Source organism: Mustela nivalis (genome assembly GCF_964662115.1).
Source record: "Mustela nivalis genome assembly, chromosome: 1".
In the NCBI taxonomy this organism is placed as follows: domain Eukaryota; kingdom Metazoa; phylum Chordata; class Mammalia; order Carnivora; family Mustelidae; genus Mustela; species Mustela nivalis.
The window spans coordinates 119,819,342-119,837,089 of NC_139020.1; the positions used below are offsets into that span (position 1 = coordinate 119,819,342).

Below are 17,748 nucleotides of genomic sequence, written 5' to 3' on the forward strand. Positions count from 1 at the left end.
ATCAGGACTCAAAACCTTAACCCATTGAACCACCTAGGCAACCCCCTGGGGCTTTTTTTTTTTTTTTTTTTTTTTTTTTTTAAGGAAGAAAGAGAAATGTTTTCCATGTTATTAGGTGAATGGAGCAGTAACTGAATGGAAAAGACTTCTTCAGGTTCAAGTTATAATAGACACTCAGCTGCCAGAATTGTTTTCAGGAGGTTATAGCACTTGTTCGAAATGCTTGCAGTCATTAATCAGAAGTCTGGGTCAGGTGCATAACCACAGATCCTCTGCTCTGGAGCTCCTGAATCTTCAATGTATATATAGGAATCACCTGGGCAATCTCTTTAAAATGCAGATTCTAATCTGGCAGAATGGGAGTGTGGTCTGAGAGTCTTCCCATCCATAACACGCTCCAGGCAGAGTTGATGGTCAAAGGACCTCCCTTTGAAAGGAAAGTGTCTAGTTTAACCTCTTCATTTACTGCAAGAGAAACTGAGGCGCAGAGGTAAAGTGTCTTGCCTTTGCTTCTCACCTTGATGTAATAGTGAGAAATCTTTGGAAACCACATGCCACACAGAGCTACCTGTGTAGGGGTGGTGGCCAAGGGCATGGGGGGCAGCTTAGATGGTACCAAGGGCAAAATAGGGCAGAGCCTGGAAGAATGAGGAAGAGGCGGAGCCTGAGTGTCACTGGCCAACAAGGTCATGAGAAGTCATATAGCAAATATATTTAAATCACTGACACAAGCAAAAGAGAATGGGATTAACAGATAATAGCTTTAACATTCTTTACTATAATTTTAAAATTAGTAGGCAAACAGGGTTGATGTCAGGGAGATATTTTTAGGCAAGGGACCCTTTCAGCAACCTTCACATGATGTCAGCAACTAACTATTTTGCCTCCTCATGTGGTTGGCCCTGGTGATAATTATTTATTCCTGAGCTTTAACTTCAGTGGAAGTGACAAGGTCAAAAGTTAAAGATCAGAGATATTCTTTAGCTCTTAATCTGTTTCCCAGCCAATTAATTAGTTACTTTAATTATATATTGTTAAATTGTTCCCCTGCTATGATGCTATTTAGTTCTAAGGAAAGAAAATGTATAAAGTAAAATACTAAAACAATCCCTTTGCTCGAGATCTTAATACAAGCAGTTGGCTGATGATAATTCCCACATCTGGGTCCATAATCTTGGGCTTCTAGGCAATGATTCCAGCATTTTCATTATATCCTAGTTAATTCTCACATATGGTGCTTCTATTATTAGTATCAGTATTTTAAATTAATATTTTGTATTGGCCAAGAAAGTGCTAATTAGCCAGATTATCTAGGGGTAGCTATGAGTCAACCTGTCTGCTTGGCTCTCCTAAATCAACATGCCCCACTCTCATTAGGACAGCATCCCAGCATATACCTTGAAGACCTTGGTGCCATGGAAACCCTGACAAAATTAAATGAAGTTAGGCAATTATACCTAATGCACTGTGCCTAGCAAACAAGCCTAAGTATAACCTAGACATCCATAGCACAGTTATGGGATATGTCTGGAGGTTATAGAGGCAGGAAGGAAGGAATCCAGGAGGTAGGGTATCTGGGTAGGTCTCCTTTTACTTGGCATTGGTGGCTTTAGCCTGTAGACCGCAAAGTTCAGAGTGTACAGAATCCCTTTTGCTGCATAGGCTACTTCCTAGGATGTCCTTAGCTGAACTATAAACATTAAAGCGAGGCCCAGAGGAAAACAAGAAAATAAACACTGCTCACTTATCCCTGACAATTTATTTGTGCATGCAACACTATGCAGTTATTTTAAAAACTAGAAATAACCTACATTTTAAAGCTTTCAATACCTCAAGTATCATTAATCATTTTCTTTTTTTCCCTCTGGATGTACAAGCTTCAAGCCTGTAATAATTTTTGGTTTGCATGCAAAAGCCTGTGTAAGTTTTTCAGTTTGTAAAATATTTGCACTTCTATTCTCTGGGTGCATTTTGGAGTCCAGAGATTTGGGAAGGAGAGAACCGCATTTAGGGAATATTGTTAGAGAAAAACAGATCTTATGCTCTACAGACTAAGTGTAAACAGTGCATGCAGTGAATATAACTGTGCCCCGTTAACCAGAAGCGTGACACGGGGGTTGGAATTTAAGGGACATAAAATGGTGTGCACGCAAGAATGACTTGCAGTTAACACAGTCAATGTATATCCATGAAAAGATCACAGCATTTGGAGTTTAAAAAATAGAAATCCTGGGTTCTAGCCTTTCCACCTACCTCCTCACCACCTCCTCTGCCCTCCCCAAGCCCCCATTACTACTGTGTAGCTTTGGAGTTCTCACATAGCCCCGTTCTGTTGGTTGTAAAAGAAAGAATGTAAGCTGCCTGAAAGCAGGTAATTTTTTCCTGCTCCAACATTTTAGATTTAAAACAAGAGTTTCCATATGGCTGGGTCTTATTCTCAGAGCCAACCGCTTTCCCCACCACAGGTAACTAATTTGCTTAACCATCTTCTTGCTCAGAGCAAAAAGGTGATGCACAGCCCAGCCTCTATCTCCATGTTCACCACTCCAAAGGCCCCCTTGGTTCACCTGTTCCCCTTTGAAAAGCTTACCTTGATTGCACGGGCTGAGTCAGCATCTGCTGCACCTGTGTCCCTTGACTGTGTGGCTGGGATCGCAGGAAGTGGCTGGGGTGCATCTGCTGCAGCAGAGGACAGAGTTCTGTTGAGGAAGCAGGGGAAGCAGAGAAAACTTCAGCAGAAATAGTTCAAGTGTTTCGAAGTTAAAAATAAAACTATATCACAAGGGGGCAATGTGACCAGGCTCAGCTTACGATTTTTTTTTTCTTTCCCCCTATTTATCAACACTTGGTCTCCATTGGGGCAGCGTTTAGCAGGAGGAAGCCGGAAGGGAAGTGAGCTTTTATATCAATAGGCTTTCTCTCCCTTGAGGAAGGGGGAAAATCCATTTAAAAAGGATCATTTTCAAGGCCAGAGTGGCCTCTCAGACTCGTGTGCGTGCAGTCAGCAGATCCAGCTGTGCTCACTGTGGCTGGTGGAGCATTCAGGCTGCTCTAATTATAACCGTGCTTTTCACCTAAACCCATCACTGGCTGAAGCAGCAACTTGTGCAAGCGACATGCGGTCCTGTTTCTGTTTCTCCTATTTCTTGTCATGACAAGTAAGTGGCTGTCCTCTCCGGGCCCTCTTCTTTCTTCTGGGAAAGAGGAAAGGTTTGTAAATCAGAAATCAGGCACAACGTAAGTCGGGTGTAAGAGAATAAGAGCTAGTGGGAGCCTTAGCTTTCACTTAGTCCAACTTCCTTTTTTTTTTTCTTTCAGTAGATGAAGAGCCAGAGTTTTAGAGAAATAAATTGTCCATCCAAGGTCACACAGCTAGCTAGGGGAGGAGCGAGAGGAAAGACTCAGTTATTTATCTTTTCTTTCTTTCTTCTTTCTTTCTTCCTTCCTTCTTTCCTTCCTTCCTTCCTTCTTAAGATTTATTTATTTCAGAGACAGGGAGAGAGAGAAAAAGAGACAGGGAGAGAGAGTGGAGGGCAGGCAGAGGGAGAGAGAGAATCCCAAGCAGATTCCCTGCTGAGCACAGAGCCAATACCAGTACCGGGTCTCAGAACCCTGACACTGCAACCTGCGTGGAAACCAACAGTCTCATGCTTAACCGACTGCACCACGCAAGCACCTGACTCGGTTCTTGTAGCTCTGAGTCTGGTGCTCTTCCTTACCTCCTCTTCAAAGAAACTCTTTCAGCTCTCTTTTGAGGAAAGAAAATACATAATCTTGGCTTTGCTAATCTATGTATGTGACCAAGTTACTTAACTACTCTCTACCTCAGTTTTCTCAGTTGTGAAAAGGGAATGATAGTACTCTCTGTGACTATGTGTTGATAAGCTAACACATTAATGCTTTAATACATGGAAAGCACACGAATAGTGCCCAGCACATACCAAGTGTTCACCAATGTTGTTATTTGAATATATGCACCTGTGTCCTGAAAACAGGTACTGAATTCTAGAGCAGTTAACAAACACTGAATTCCCTTTTCCCCAGATTCTTCCATGCATATATGTCTATGTAGGTAAGCTTATTTGAGGTGAGCAACTAGCAATGGAAAATTATAAAAATTTTACATGTTGATCTTGTGTCCTGAAACTTTGCTGAGCTTCTTTATTAGTTCTAATAGGTTTTTTTTTTATGGATTCCTTAGGATTTTCTATATATAAAATGATGCCATCTGTGAACAGAGATATTTCTTGTGTGATTTACTTGGAGTATAAAGTTGGAAAAAACACCTGGAAAAATGTGTTAATATGTTAAAAGGGTTTTTTTGGTTTTGTTTTGTTTTGTTTTTTGCAGTGACCTTATGGGCATTTGTTACAGTATTCATTTTTCTTTTCTGTATTTTTTTTTTTGTTTTTTTTTTGTTTTTAGCAGATATGCTTTTTTTTTTTTAATTTATTTTTTATTTTCAGCATAACAGTATTCATTATTTTTCACCACACCCAGTGCTCCATGCAATTCGTGCCCTTTATAATACCCACCACCTAGTACCCCAACCTCCCACCCCCCACCCCTTCAAAACCCTCAGATTGTTTTTCAGAGTCCATAGTCTCTCATGGTTCACCTCCCCTTCCAATTTCCCCCAACTCCCTTCTCCTCTCTAACTCCCCATGTCCTCCATGCTATTTGTTATGCTCCACAAATAAGTGAAACCATATGATAATTGACTCTCTCTGCTTGACTTATTTCACTCAGCATAATAATCTCTTCCAGTCCCATCCATGTTGCTACAAAAGTTGGGTATTTGTCCTTTCTTTTTTTTTTTTTTTTTTTTTATAAACATATATTTTTATCCCCAGGGGTACAGGTCTGTGAATCACCAGGTTTACACACTTCACAGCACTCACCAAAGCACATACCCTCCCCAATGTCCATAATCCCACCCCCTTCTCCCAAACCCCCTCCCCCCAGCAACCCTCAGTTTGTTTTGTGAGATTAAGAGTCACTTATGGTTTGTCTCCCTCCCAATCCCATCTTGTTTCATTTATTCTTCTCCTACCCACTTAAGCCTCCATGTTGCATCACCACTTCCTCATATCAGGGAGATCATATGATAGTTGTCTTTCTCTGCTTGACTTATTTCGCTAAGCATGATACGCTCTAGTTCCATCCATGTTGTCGCAAATGGCAAGATTTCATTTCTTTTGATGGCTGCATAGTATTCCATTGTGTATATATACCACATCTTCTTGATCCATTCATCTGTTGATGGACATCTAGGTTCTTTCCATAGTTTGGCTATTGTGGACATTGCTGCTATAAACATTCGGGTGCATGTGCCCCTTTGGATCACTACATTTGTATCTTTAGGGTAAATACCCAATAGTGCAATTGCTGGGTCATAGGGCAGTTCTATTTTCAACATTTTGAGGAACCTCCATGCTGTTTTCCAGAGTGGCTGCACCAGCTTGCATTCCCACCAACAGTGTAGGAGGGTTCCCCTTTCTCCACATCCTCGCCAGCATCTGTCATTTCCTGACTTGTTGATTTTAGCCATTCTGACTGGTGTGAGGTGATATCTCATTGTGGTTTTGATTTGTATTTCCCTGATGCCGAGTGATATGGAGCACTTTTTCATGTGTCTGTTGGCCATCTGGATGTCTTCTTTGCAGAAATGTCTGTTCATGTCCTCTGCCCATTTCTTGATTGGATTATTTGTTCTTTGGGTGTTGAGTTTGCTAAGTTCTTTATAGATTCTGGACACTAGTCCTTTATCTGATATGTCGTTTGCAAATATCTTCTCCCATTCTGTCATTTGTCTTTTGATTTTGTTAACTGTTTCCTTTGCTGTGCAAAAGCTTTTGATCTTGATGAAATCCCAATAGTTCATTTTTTCCCTTGCTTCCCTTGCCTTTTGCGTTGTTCCTAGGAAGATGTTGCTGCGGCAGAGGTCGAAGAGGTTGCTGCCTGTGTTCTCCTCAAGGATTTTGATGGATTCCTTTCGCACATTGAGGTCCTTCATCCATTTTGAGTCTATTTTTGTGTGTGGTGTAAGGAAATGGTCCAATTTCATTTTTCTGCATGTGGCTGTCCAATTTTCCCAGCACCATTTATTGAAGAGGCTGTCTTTTTTCCATTGGACATTCTTTCCTGCTTTGTCGAAGATGAGTTGACCATAGATTTGAGGGTCTATTTCTGGGCTCTCTATTCTGTTCCATTGATCTATGTGTCTGTTTTTGTGCCAGTACCATGCTGTCTTTATGATGACAGCTTTGTAATAGAGCTTGAAGTCCGGAATTGTGATGCCACCAACGTTGGCTTTCTTTTTCAATATCCCTTTGGCTATTCGAGGTCTTTTCTGGTTCCATATAAATTTTAGCATTATTTGTTCCATTTCTTTGAAAAAGATGGATGGTACTTTGATAGGAATTGCATTAAATGTGTAGATTGCTTTAGGTAGCATAGACATTTTCACAATATTTATTCTTCCAATCCAGGAGCATGGAACATTTTTCCATTTCTTTGTGTCTTCCTCAATTTCTTTCATGAGTACTTTATAGTTTTCTGAGTATAGATTCTGTGTCTCTTTGGTTAGGTTTATTCCTAGGTATCTTATGGTTTTGGATGCAATTGTAAATGGGATTGCCTCCTTAATATCTCTTTCTTCTGTCTTGCTGTTGGTGTAGAGAAATGCAACTGATTTCTGTGCATTGATTTTATATCCTGACACTTTACTGAATTCCTGTATAAGTTCTAGCAGTTTTGGAGTGGAGTCTTTTGGGTTTTCCACATATAGTATCATATCATCTGCGAAGAGTGATAATTTGACTTCTTCTTTGCCAATTTGGATGCCTTTAATTTCCTTTTGTTGTCTGATTGCTGAGGCTAGGACCTCTAGTACTATGTTGAATAGCAGTGGTGATAATGGACATCCCTGCCGTGTTCCTGACCTTAGTGGAAAAGCTTTCAGTTTTTCTCCATTGAGAATGATATTTGCGGTGGGTTTTTCATAGATGGCTTTGATGATATTGAGGTATGTGCCCTCTATCCCTACACTTTGAAGAGTTTTGATCAGGAAGGGATGCTGTACTTTGTCAAATGCTTTTTCAGCATCTATTGAAAGTATCATATGGTTCTTGTTCTTTCTTTTATTGATGTGTTGTATCACATTGACTGATTTGCGGATGTTGAACCAACCTTGCAGCCCTGGAATAAATCCCACTTGGTCGTGGTGAATAATCTTTTTAATGTACTGTTGAATCCTATTGGCTAGTATTTTGTTGAGTATTTTTGCATCTGTGTTCATCAAGGATATCGGTCTATAGCTCTCTTTTTTGGTGGGATCCTTGTCTGGTTTTGGGATCAAGGTGATGCTGGCCTCATAAAATGAGTTTGGAAGTTTTCCTTCCATTTCTATTTTTTGGAACAGTTTCAGGAGAATAGGAATTAGTTCTTCTTTAAATGTTTGGTAGAATTCCCCCGGGAAGCCATCTGGCCCTGGGCTTTTGTTTGTTTGGAGATTTTTAATGACTGTTTCAATCTCCTTACTGGTTATGGGTCTGTTCAGGCTTTCTATTTCTTCCTGGTTCAGTTGTGGTAGTTTATATGTTTCTAGGAATGCATCCATTTCTTCCAGATTGTCAAATTTATTGCCGTAGAGTTGCTCATAGTATGTTCTTATAATAGTTTGTATTTCTTTGGTGTTAGTTGTGATCTCTCCTCTTTCATTCATGATTTTATTTATTTGGGTCCTTTCTCTTTTCTTTTTGATAAGTCGGGCCAGGGGTTTATCAATTTTATTAATTCTTTCAAAGAACCAGCTCCTACTTTCGTTGATTTTTTCTATTGTTTTTTTGGTTTCTATTTCATTGATTTCTGCTCTGATCTTTATGATTTCTCTTCTCCTGCTGGGCTTAGGGTTTCTTTCTTGTTCTTTCTCCAGCTCCTTTAGGTGTAGGGTTAGGTTTTGTACCTGAGACCTTTCTTGTTTCTTGAGAAAGGCTTGTACCGCTATATATTTTCCTCTCAGGACTGCCTTTATTGTGTCCCACAGATTTTGAACCGTTGTATTTTCATTATCATTTGTTTCCATGATTTTTTTCAATTCTTCTTTAATTTCCCGGTTGACCCATTCATTCTTTAGAAGGATACTGTTTAGTCTCCATGTATTTGGGCTCTTTCCAAACTTCCTTTTGTGGTTGAGTTCTAGCTTTAGAGCATTGTGGTCTGAAAATATGCAGGGAATGATCCCAATCTTTTGATACCGGTTGAGTCCTGATTTAGGACCAAGGATGTGATCTATTCTGGAGAATGTTCCATGTGCACTAGAGAAGAATGTGTATTCTGTTGCTTTGGGATGAAATGTTCTGAATATATCTGTGATGTCCATCTGGTCCAGTGTGTCGTTTAAGGCCTTTATTTCCTTGCTCATCTTTTGCTTGGATGACCTGTCCATTTCAGTGAGGGGAGTGTTAAAGTCCCCTACTATTATTGTATTGTTGTTGATGTGTTTCTTTGATTTTGTTATTAATTGGTTTATATAGTTGGCTGCTCCCACGTTGGGGGCATAGATATTTAAAATTGTTAAATCTTCTTGTTGGACAGACCCTTTGAGTATGATATAGTGTCGTTCCTCATCTCTTATTATCGTCTTTGGCTTAAAATCTAATTGATCTGATATAAGGATTGCCACTCCTGCTTTCTTCTGATGTCCATTAGCATGGTAAATTCTTTTCCACCCCCTCACTTTAAATCTGGAGGTGTCTTCGGGCTTAAAATGAGTTTCTTGGAGGCAACATATAGATGGGTTTTGTTTTTTTATCCATTCTGATACCCTGTGTCTTTTGACAGGGGCATTTAGCCCATTAACATTCAGGGTAACTATTGAGAGATATGAATTTAGTGCCATTGTATTGCCTGTAAGGTGACTGTTATTGTATATGGTCTCTGTTCCTTTCTGATCTACCACTTGTAGGCTCTCTCTTTGCTTAGAGGACCCCTTTCAAGATTTCCTGTAGAGCTGGTTTGGTATTTGCAAATTCTTTCAGTTGTTGTTTGTCCTGGAAGCTTTTAATCTCTCCTTCTATTTTCAATGATAGCCTAGCTGGATATAGTATTCTGGGCTGCATGTTTTTCTCGTTTAGTGCTCTAAAAATATCATGCCAGCTCTTTCTGGCCTGCCAGGTCTCTGTGGATAAGTCAGCTGCCAATCTAATATTTTTACCATTGTATGTTACAGACTTCTTTTCCCGGGCTGCTTTCAGGATTTTCTCTTTGTCACTGAGACTTGTAAATTTTACTATTAGGTGACGGGGTGTGGGCCTATTCTTATTGATTTTGAGGGGCGTTCTCTGAACCTCCTGAATTTTGATGCTCGTTCCCTTTGCCATATTGGGGAAATTCTCCCCAATAATTCTCTCCAGTATACCTTCTGCTCCCCTCTCTCTTTCTTCTTCTTCTGGAATCCCAATTATTCTAATGTTGTTTTGTCTTATGGTGTCACTTAATTCTCGAATTCTCCCCTCGTGGTCCAGTAGCTGTTTGTCCCTCTTTTGCTCAGCTTCTTTATTCTCTGTCATTTGGTCTTCTATATCACTAATTCTTTCTTCTGCCTCATTTATCCTAGCAGTGAGAGCCTCCATTTTTGATTGCACCTCATTAATAGCTTTTTTGATTTCAACTTGGTTAGATTTTAGTTCTTTTATTTCTCCAGAAAGGGCTTTTATATCTCTCGAGAGGGTTTCTCTAATATCTTCCATGCCTTTTTCGAGCCCGGCTAGAACCTTAAGAATTGTCATTCTGAACTCTAGATCTGACATATTACCGATGTCTGTATTGATTAGGTCCCTAGCCTTTGGTACTGCCTCTTGTTCTTTTTTTTGCGTTGAATTTTTACGTCTTGTCATTTTGGCCAGATAAGAGTAAATGAAGGGGCAAGTAAAATACTAAAAGGGTGGCAACAACCCCAGGAAAATATGCTTTAACTAAATTAGAAGAGATCCAAAATCGTGAGTGGGGAGAAAGGGGATAAAAAGACGTTCAAAAAGGAAGAAAGAAAAAAAAAGAAAAGAAAAAAAAATTTTTTTAAAAAAAGAAAACACCTGAGAGAAATGTAAAAAAGAAAAAATATATATATTAGATAAACTAGTAAAAAATCGTTAAAAAAGAAAAAGGTAACAGTTAAAAAAAAAAAGTTTACCCGAAGGCGAGAAGAAAAAGAAAAAAAGAAAAAAAAATGAAAAAGAAAAAATTAAATTAACTGCAAGACAAAAAAAAAAAAATCACAGGAAAAAAGCCATGAGTTCCGTGCTTGGCTTTCTCCTCCTCTGGAATTCTGCTGCTCTCCTTGGTATTGAAACCGCACTCCTTGGTAGGTGAACTTGGTCTCGGCTGGATTTCTTGTTGATCTTCTGGGGGAGGGGCCTGTTGTAGTGATTCTCAAGTGTCTTTGCCCCAGGCGGAATTACACCGCCCTTACCCGGGGCCGGGGTGAGTAATCCGCTCGGGTTTGCTTTCAGGAGCTTTTGTTCCCTGAGCGCTTTCCGTAGAGTTCCGGAGGACGGGAACACAAATGGCGGCCTCCTGGTCTCCGGCCCGGAGGAGCCGAGAGCCCAGGGCCCCACTCCTCAGTGCGCCCTCAGAGAACAGCGCCCAGTTACTCCCGTCTGCCTGACCTCCGGCCGCGCTCCGAGCTCACCGAGCCTGCGATCGGTTCAAGGTAACACCGAGCTGTGAACTTACTGTCGGCTCTGTTTCTGTAGCCGGCTTTCCCGTTCCAATACCCTCAAGCTCTGTGACACTCAGACACCCCCGATCCTTCTGTGACCCTGCGGGACCTGAGGCCACGCTGACCCCGCGTGGGCTTCGCCCCGGTTTAGCCTCTGGACTGATGTCCCTCAGCGGAACAGACTTTTAAAAGTCCTGATTTTGTGCGCGGTTGCTCCGCCGCTTGCCGGGAGCCGGCCCCTCCCCCCGGGGTCTATCTTCCCGTCGCTTTGGATTCACTTCTCCGCCGGTCCTACCTTTCAGAAAGTGGTTGTTTTTCTGTTTCCAGAATTGCTGTTCTTCTTCTCTTCGGTCTGCCGATGGATTTTCCTCTTTTCTGTATTTTTTTAAAAGATTTTATTTATTTATTTGACAGATCACAAGTAGGCAGAGAGGCAGGCAGAGAGGGGGAAGCAGACCCCCCACTGAGCAGAAAGCCTGATGTGGGGCTCCATCCCAGGACCCTGAGATCATGACCTGAGCCAAAGGCAGAAGCTTAACCCACTGAGCCACCCAGGTGCCCCTCTTTTCTGTGTTTTAAAGAATAGGATTTTATTAAGACAATCAGCTATATTAACAGAAAATTTTCATGATCAAAATATGACAGAAAATTTAAAAAATTAAACAGTCATTTCTTTTCTTTCTTTTTTTGAAAGGATTTGGTAGTCTTATTTTTATTAGTAGTAAATGGTGCTGTTGATATATATATATATTTTAAAGATTTTATTTATTTGACCGAGAGAGATCACAAGTAGGCAGAGAGGCAGGCAGAGAGAGAGAGAGGAGGAAGCAGGCTCCCTGCTAAGCAGAGAACCCGATGTGGGACTCGATCCCAGGACCCTGAGATCATGACCTGAGCCGAAGGCAGCGGCTTAACCCACTGAGCCACCCAGGCGCCCCAATGCTGTTGATATTTTAAAATTATTTTTTATTATGTTATTTTAGTCACCATACAGTATGTCATTAGTTTTTGATGCAGTGTTCCAAGATTCACCGTTTACGTGTAACACCCGGTGTTCCATGCAGTCTGTGCCCTCCTTAATACCCATCATTGGGCCAACCCATCACCCCACATGCCTCCCCTCTAAACTCCTTCATTTGTTTCTCAGAGTCTACAGTTTCTCATGGTTGTTCTCCTCCTCCGATTTCTCCCTCCTTCATTTTTCACTTCCTTCTCTTAATGTCCTCCATGCTCTTCCTTATGTTCTGCAAGTAAGTGAAACCATATGTAACTGACTTTCTCTGCTTGACTTATTTCACTTAGCATAATCTCTTCCAGTCCCATCCATGTTGATGCAAAAACTGGGATTCTTCCTTTCTTATGGCTGAGTAATATTCCATTGTACCTATGTACCACATCTTCTTTATCATTTTGTCTGTTGAAGGGCGTCTGGACTCTTTCCAGAGTTTGGCTATTATGGACATTGCTACTATGAAGACTGGGGTGCATATGGCCCTTCTTTTCAGTACATCTGTATCTTTGGGGTAAATACCCAGTAGTACAATTGCTGGATCATAGGTTAGCTCTATTTTGATTTTTTGAGGAACCTCCACACTATTTTCCAAAGTGGCTGCGCCAACTTGCATTCCAACGGTCATTTCTGATAAAACTTTGGTCAAGGTATGAATAGAAGGTATTTCGTTGATCGAAAGAGCTCTGCTTCAAAAAGGATAAATACTTAATGAAAAGACAGTAAGAGCATAGCTATTAAAGTAAATAAAGGCAAAAATGTCCTCTCACATAGGTACTGTGCAACATTGTACTGTTGTACTTAGCAAATGGAACAAAATATGAATAAAAAATAAGTAGTATAACAAAAAAACAAAAGTGTCATTTGTAAAAAAGAAAAAAGTACATTTTGAAAAATCCACGGGAAAAAAAACATTGTTTAAACCATTTCAGTATGCTGGAAGAATATAAGATTAAGATGAAACCATTAAATGTGTTTTAAAGTAAATAAGAAATGAAATGTCAACATTGTATTTTAAAACATCCTATATATAAGATCCTGAAAATATACAGAATGCGAAACAGATGAACTTAGGGGGAAGAAGAGAGAGGCAAACCAGAAAACAAACTCTTAACTATAGAGAAAAAAACTGAGGTTTTGCTGGAGAGGAGGTGGGCGGAGGGATGAGTTAAATGGTTGATGGGAATTAAGGAGGGCACTTGTTGCCAGGGATGGTGGGTGTTATACATAAGTGATGAGTCAGTAAATTCTACTTCCGAAACTAATGTTACACTATATGTTAACTAAAATTTAATTAGAAAATTGAAATTAAAAAAGGAAAGCATATTATATTCTTGAGATAAATTACTAAATACTAGAAAAATGTTAATCTCCCCTTCCAAATAACTGTACAACTTCAGTTTAATCCTTTTTTTTTTTTGCTTATTTGGTTATTTATTTATTTATTTATTTTTATGATTTTTTTATTTTTTATAAACATATATTTTTATCCCCAGGGGTACAGGTCTGTGAATTGCCAGGTTTACACACTCCACAGCACTCACCAAAGCACATACCCTCCCCAATGTCCATAACCCCACCCCCCTTCTCTCAACATCCTTTTTTGTTCTTTCAACCACTTCTTTTTATTTACAGTTTGTGTTCAAAGCAAGTTGATTCCAAAACATGAGAAATTACAATGAACCCAAGCATAAATACACAAACACAATATACAATCCAAAATAGGTGTATAGCATTTAGGAATGAAATCCAATAGAATGTTCATTCGCACACACAGTAGCTAGAGATTTGCTGAATATGGTTGTTCCAGTATAGGTTCCTAAAGATGGGAAAAAATGATTTTGGTTATCAAGACTACTGTGGCTATATTAAATATTGGAACATCTAAGCATCAGTGTATGGCCATGTGAACAAAAGACTGAGAATGTCTAGTTTTAAAAAGCTTTCTATGTATCTAGGCAGTTGTGAAAGTATTTACTTTTCCGACACAAGCCCACCCTAGGCTTAGGACCGGGTTCTAACTATCTAAAAATACTAACAGAAAGTGTCCAAATATGACAATTCTGAACCAGGTTTTTGTTTGTTTGTTTGTTTTTAAAGTATTTGCAGAAAGAATATAAAAGATTTTTTGAACTTAAGGTAAGCTTCTAGTCTTCACTTCCCAAATATTTTATTTACAATTTTGGCTCCTATACGTATTTTGCCTTTTTAATATCAAGATTTGTCAACTTTACATTCAAAACAGATCATTTTTCATTTTTATTTTTTAAAAATATTTTATTTATTTGAGAAAGAGAGAGAGAGAGGGATAGTAAGAGATCACAAGTGGGGAGGAGAGGGAGAAAAGGGCTCTAGCTGAGCAGGAAGCCTAATGTGGGGCTAGATCTTGGGACCATGGGTTCATGACCTGAGCTGAAGGCAGACCCTTAACCAACTGAACCATATAGGTGCTCCAAACAGATAGTTTTTAACATTTTTAGTTTAGTTTTTAGTATTTAACATTTGTGTAAATAAAGAGCATTTTGAAATTAGCTGAGGTCAATGTGGTTCTACTCTCAGTTTAGCTAAATGAATCTCGCACTCTAGTTGAGTAAGAATAGGTGATAAGTATATAAGCAAAATCTACTCATAATGCTTCAGTCTGGTATAGATTCCAATCCATCATTGCCCTGGCACATATCAATTACTATATAAAAAACCAAGGGACACCTGGGTGGCTCAGTTGGTTAAGCCGCTGCCTTCAGCTCAGGTCATTATCCCAGGGTCCTGGGATCGAGTCCCACACCAGGCTCCTTGCTCAGTGGGGAGCCTGCTTCTCTTTGCCTTTGCCTGCCACTCTGCCTGCTTGTGTTCTCCCTCTCTTTCTCTTGGACAAATAAATAAATAAAATATTTTAAAAAAATAAAATAAAAAAATAAAAATAAAAAATCAAGTGCTATGTTAAATCCAAAGCCTCAGAAGAAAGACTTCAGTCCTAAGAAACAGGGATAGCTTAACAATGTAAAACTTTATCTAGAGTACATAGGTTATTAAGCTAGGACTGCTGAAACAACACACTGAGGATTTACAGTAACACCTGGAAGTTCCTTCTAATATATGTATAAATAGAATCATGGAAGCTTTTTGTGTTATCTGTTTTATGGTTTTAAAGATTTAATGAACCAAATGAAAACTGAATCTGTTTATATCCCATCCTTTATATCTAGGTAAGGTGAACTCTACTTTCATTTTCAAGGTAGAATTTTACATGTCAATGGTTTTTTCTTTTAGAAGATTTTTATTTATTTGAGAGAGAAGGAGGGAGAACACAGAGGGAGAGTGAGAAGGCAAAGCAGACTCCCCGCTGAGCAGAGAGCCCGATGTGGGACTCCATCCCAGGACCCTGGGATCATGACCTGAGCTGAAGGCAAATGCTTAACTGATTGAACCACCCAGGGCCCAATGTGTCCATACTTTTTAAGCCACATTTAAAGAAATCATGTCTTAAACTAATCTTGGATGTTGTCTCTTAATTGTGTACATGAAACTATGGTAGATTTAATAGACACTCATCATCTAGGGGAGACAGTAGACCCTTCACATGTTCTCCAAACCAATAGAATTTGGGTTCCTCAACATTTTCTGTGTCAATAAAATAAGGAGTAGAATTAGCAGATTCAGTGAAGACTTGTGTTTTCCTTATCACACTGGATATCTAGATGCTGTTAGGATTGGGATTAGAAGATGGGGAAGTATAGATGTTTCTTGTCCTGAGTCTCTTAAAAGTAGAGATGTAGAGGGGTGAATGAGATCACAAAGAGACTAGCTGTTGACTGAAGAGTACAACCAGTTGCTATGGTAGTGGTATTAGCTGGATTTGGGGCAGTCCAGATATTTTGGGAGGAGTTACTTGAAAGTGTTACAACAGTTGTTTGATTTGAATAAATCTGGGTGGGCAGGAGCAGTGCCAGAAGTAGCAGCCCCAGTCCTAGCCTGGCCAACATGGCTGCCCAGGTTTGTTCCATTGACAACAGTGTGTGGCGCACCTCACTGGATGCCAGCGTGAGTGGAGAACTGCTGGCTTGGGGCATGCCCAGGAAAGATCCCTAATCAACATATTTTTTCTTTTTTAATATTTATTTATTTTAGGGGCAGGGGGAGGGGCAGAGGAAAGGGAGAGAAAATTTCAAGCAGACTCCCTGCTGAGTGTGGAGCTCCTCATGGGCTGGATCCCACAATCCTGAGATCACAGACCTGAGCCAAAATGGAGAGTCGGTTCCTTAACCAACTGAGCCACCCAGGCACCCCCTAATCAACATCTTAATAGAAATTTTTATGGAGGGGCGCCTGAGTGGCTCAGTGGGTTAAAGCCTCTGCCTTCGACTTAGGTCATGATCCCAGGGTTATGGGATCGAGTCCTGCATTGGGCTCTCTGCTTAGCAGGGAGCCTGCTTCCCCCCCCCCCCCCTGCCTGCCTCTCTGTGTACTTGTGATTTCTCTCTCTGTCAAATAAATAAATAAAATCCTTAAAAAGAAAAAATTTTTTATGGAGCTTGATAAGATGGTTTCAAAATTGAGAACAGAAATATCTAAAGAGGGATGTCTGGGTGGCTCAGTGTGTTGGTCCTGTGCCTTTGGCTTGGACCCTGATCTCAGGGTCCTGGGATCGAGCCCTGTGTTGGGCTCTCTGCTCTGTGGGGAGCCTGCTTCCCTCTCTCTCAATGCCTGCCTCTTTGCCTAGTTGTGATCTCTGTCAAATAAGTAAATAAAATCTTAAAAAAAAAATCTAAAGGTATCTGAGAAATTTCTTTTAATTTTTATTTTTAAAAGGAAGCAGAATGGGCTAGATGGTCATTTAACATACTCTAAATATGTAATATATGGAATGAAGCAGTATTGGTGCCAAAAAATCCAATTTAGCACTACAACAGAAAGAGTATAGAGAAAAAACACTAACATAGATGGAAAGATGGCATTTCCAGGCAGTAGGAATAGAACAATTGACCACAAGAAATTAAATTACATTCTAACTCATGAAACTTGAAAGCAATTACAGACAGATTCAAGTTTATTTCTTAAGGTTTATACTGAAATAATAAAAGAACAAAAACCTTAAATGGTTAAAATAAATTGCACCAGACTAGAGAGAGTTGTAATATATATGGAAGGATTCATATACCTATTAAAAAAAAAATGCCTCCTGGGTGGCTCAGCAGGTTAAGCGACCGACTCTTGATTTCAGCTGAGGTCATGATCTCAGGGTTCTGAGATCAAGTCCTGAGTTGGGCTACACATTGGATGTGGAGCCTGCTTAAGATTTTCCCTCTTCCTCTTTGCCTTTCTCCAGCTATCTTCTCTTTCTAAAAAAAAAAAAAAGTTGTTCAAAAATAATGAGAAAAAAACACAAATTCCTTTATAAATTTGGGTCAAATTTATGAAAAAATAATGTCTAGAAAGAAGAGTAAAAATGTTTAAAATGGTGACAAATGCTCAACTTTACTGAGTGATTCATAATGTGTAAATTAACACAATAATGAATTAATTTTTCTCCCAAAAGACTGGCAAAACTTTTAACTATGTGTCATGCTTTATTGATAAGTGAGGAAATGCATGCCATTATTTATTATTAGTGGAAGTGTAAAGTGGTACAAAATTTGAAAAGAAATTTAGTAATAGCTTTCATTTTAATATATTTTATACCATTAAGCCCAGAAATTTACCACCAGGAATTGAAAATCTTCATCAATAGAAGACTGGTGAAATATTCTTCTGTATATCCATAACTTTGAATAGTACCCAATCATTTACATTTTTTAAGTTGTGGTGAAATATACATAATATAAAATTTCCTATCATAATAATTTTTTAGTGTACAGAGTGTTAAATACATTCATACTGTGGTGAAACCAATCTCCAGACTGTTTTCATCTTATAAAACTGAAACTTGGAACTATTAAATAACAACTCCCCATTTGTCCCTCCCCCAGCTCTTGACAGCCATTATTCTATATTCTGTTTGTATGAATCTGACTACTCTATA

At 39.4% G+C, this 17,748-nt stretch overlaps 1 protein-coding gene, 1 long non-coding RNA gene and 1 pseudogene across 4 annotated transcripts in view; 1 reads left to right on the forward strand and 2 right to left on the reverse strand.

The window, feature by feature from the left end:
* FBXO40 (F-box protein 40) overlaps positions 1-3,389 on the reverse strand; it is a 26,523-nt gene extending 23,134 nt beyond the window's left edge. The window contains exons 1-3 of one of the 2 annotated variants that reach the window (XM_082740861.1): positions 3,275-3,389; positions 3,075-3,194; positions 2,591-2,699 (exon numbers count right to left, since the gene is read on the reverse strand). The gene's annotated coding sequence lies outside the window, so the exon portion shown is untranslated. The other variant, XM_082740862.1, reaches the window with a different exon arrangement.
* Positions 3,090-17,748, forward strand: part of LOC309869538 — a 45,961-nt gene continuing 31,302 nt past the window's right edge. The window contains exon 1 of the long non-coding RNA XR_014314245.1: positions 3,090-3,158. This is a non-coding gene — a long non-coding RNA (uncharacterized lncRNA). The remainder of the gene's footprint in view (positions 3,159-17,748) is intronic.
* LOC309842306 (signal transducer CD24 pseudogene) lies at positions 15,488-15,799 on the reverse strand (annotated as a pseudogene). Its single transcript has one exon. The product of its transcript is annotated as a signal transducer CD24 pseudogene (transcript).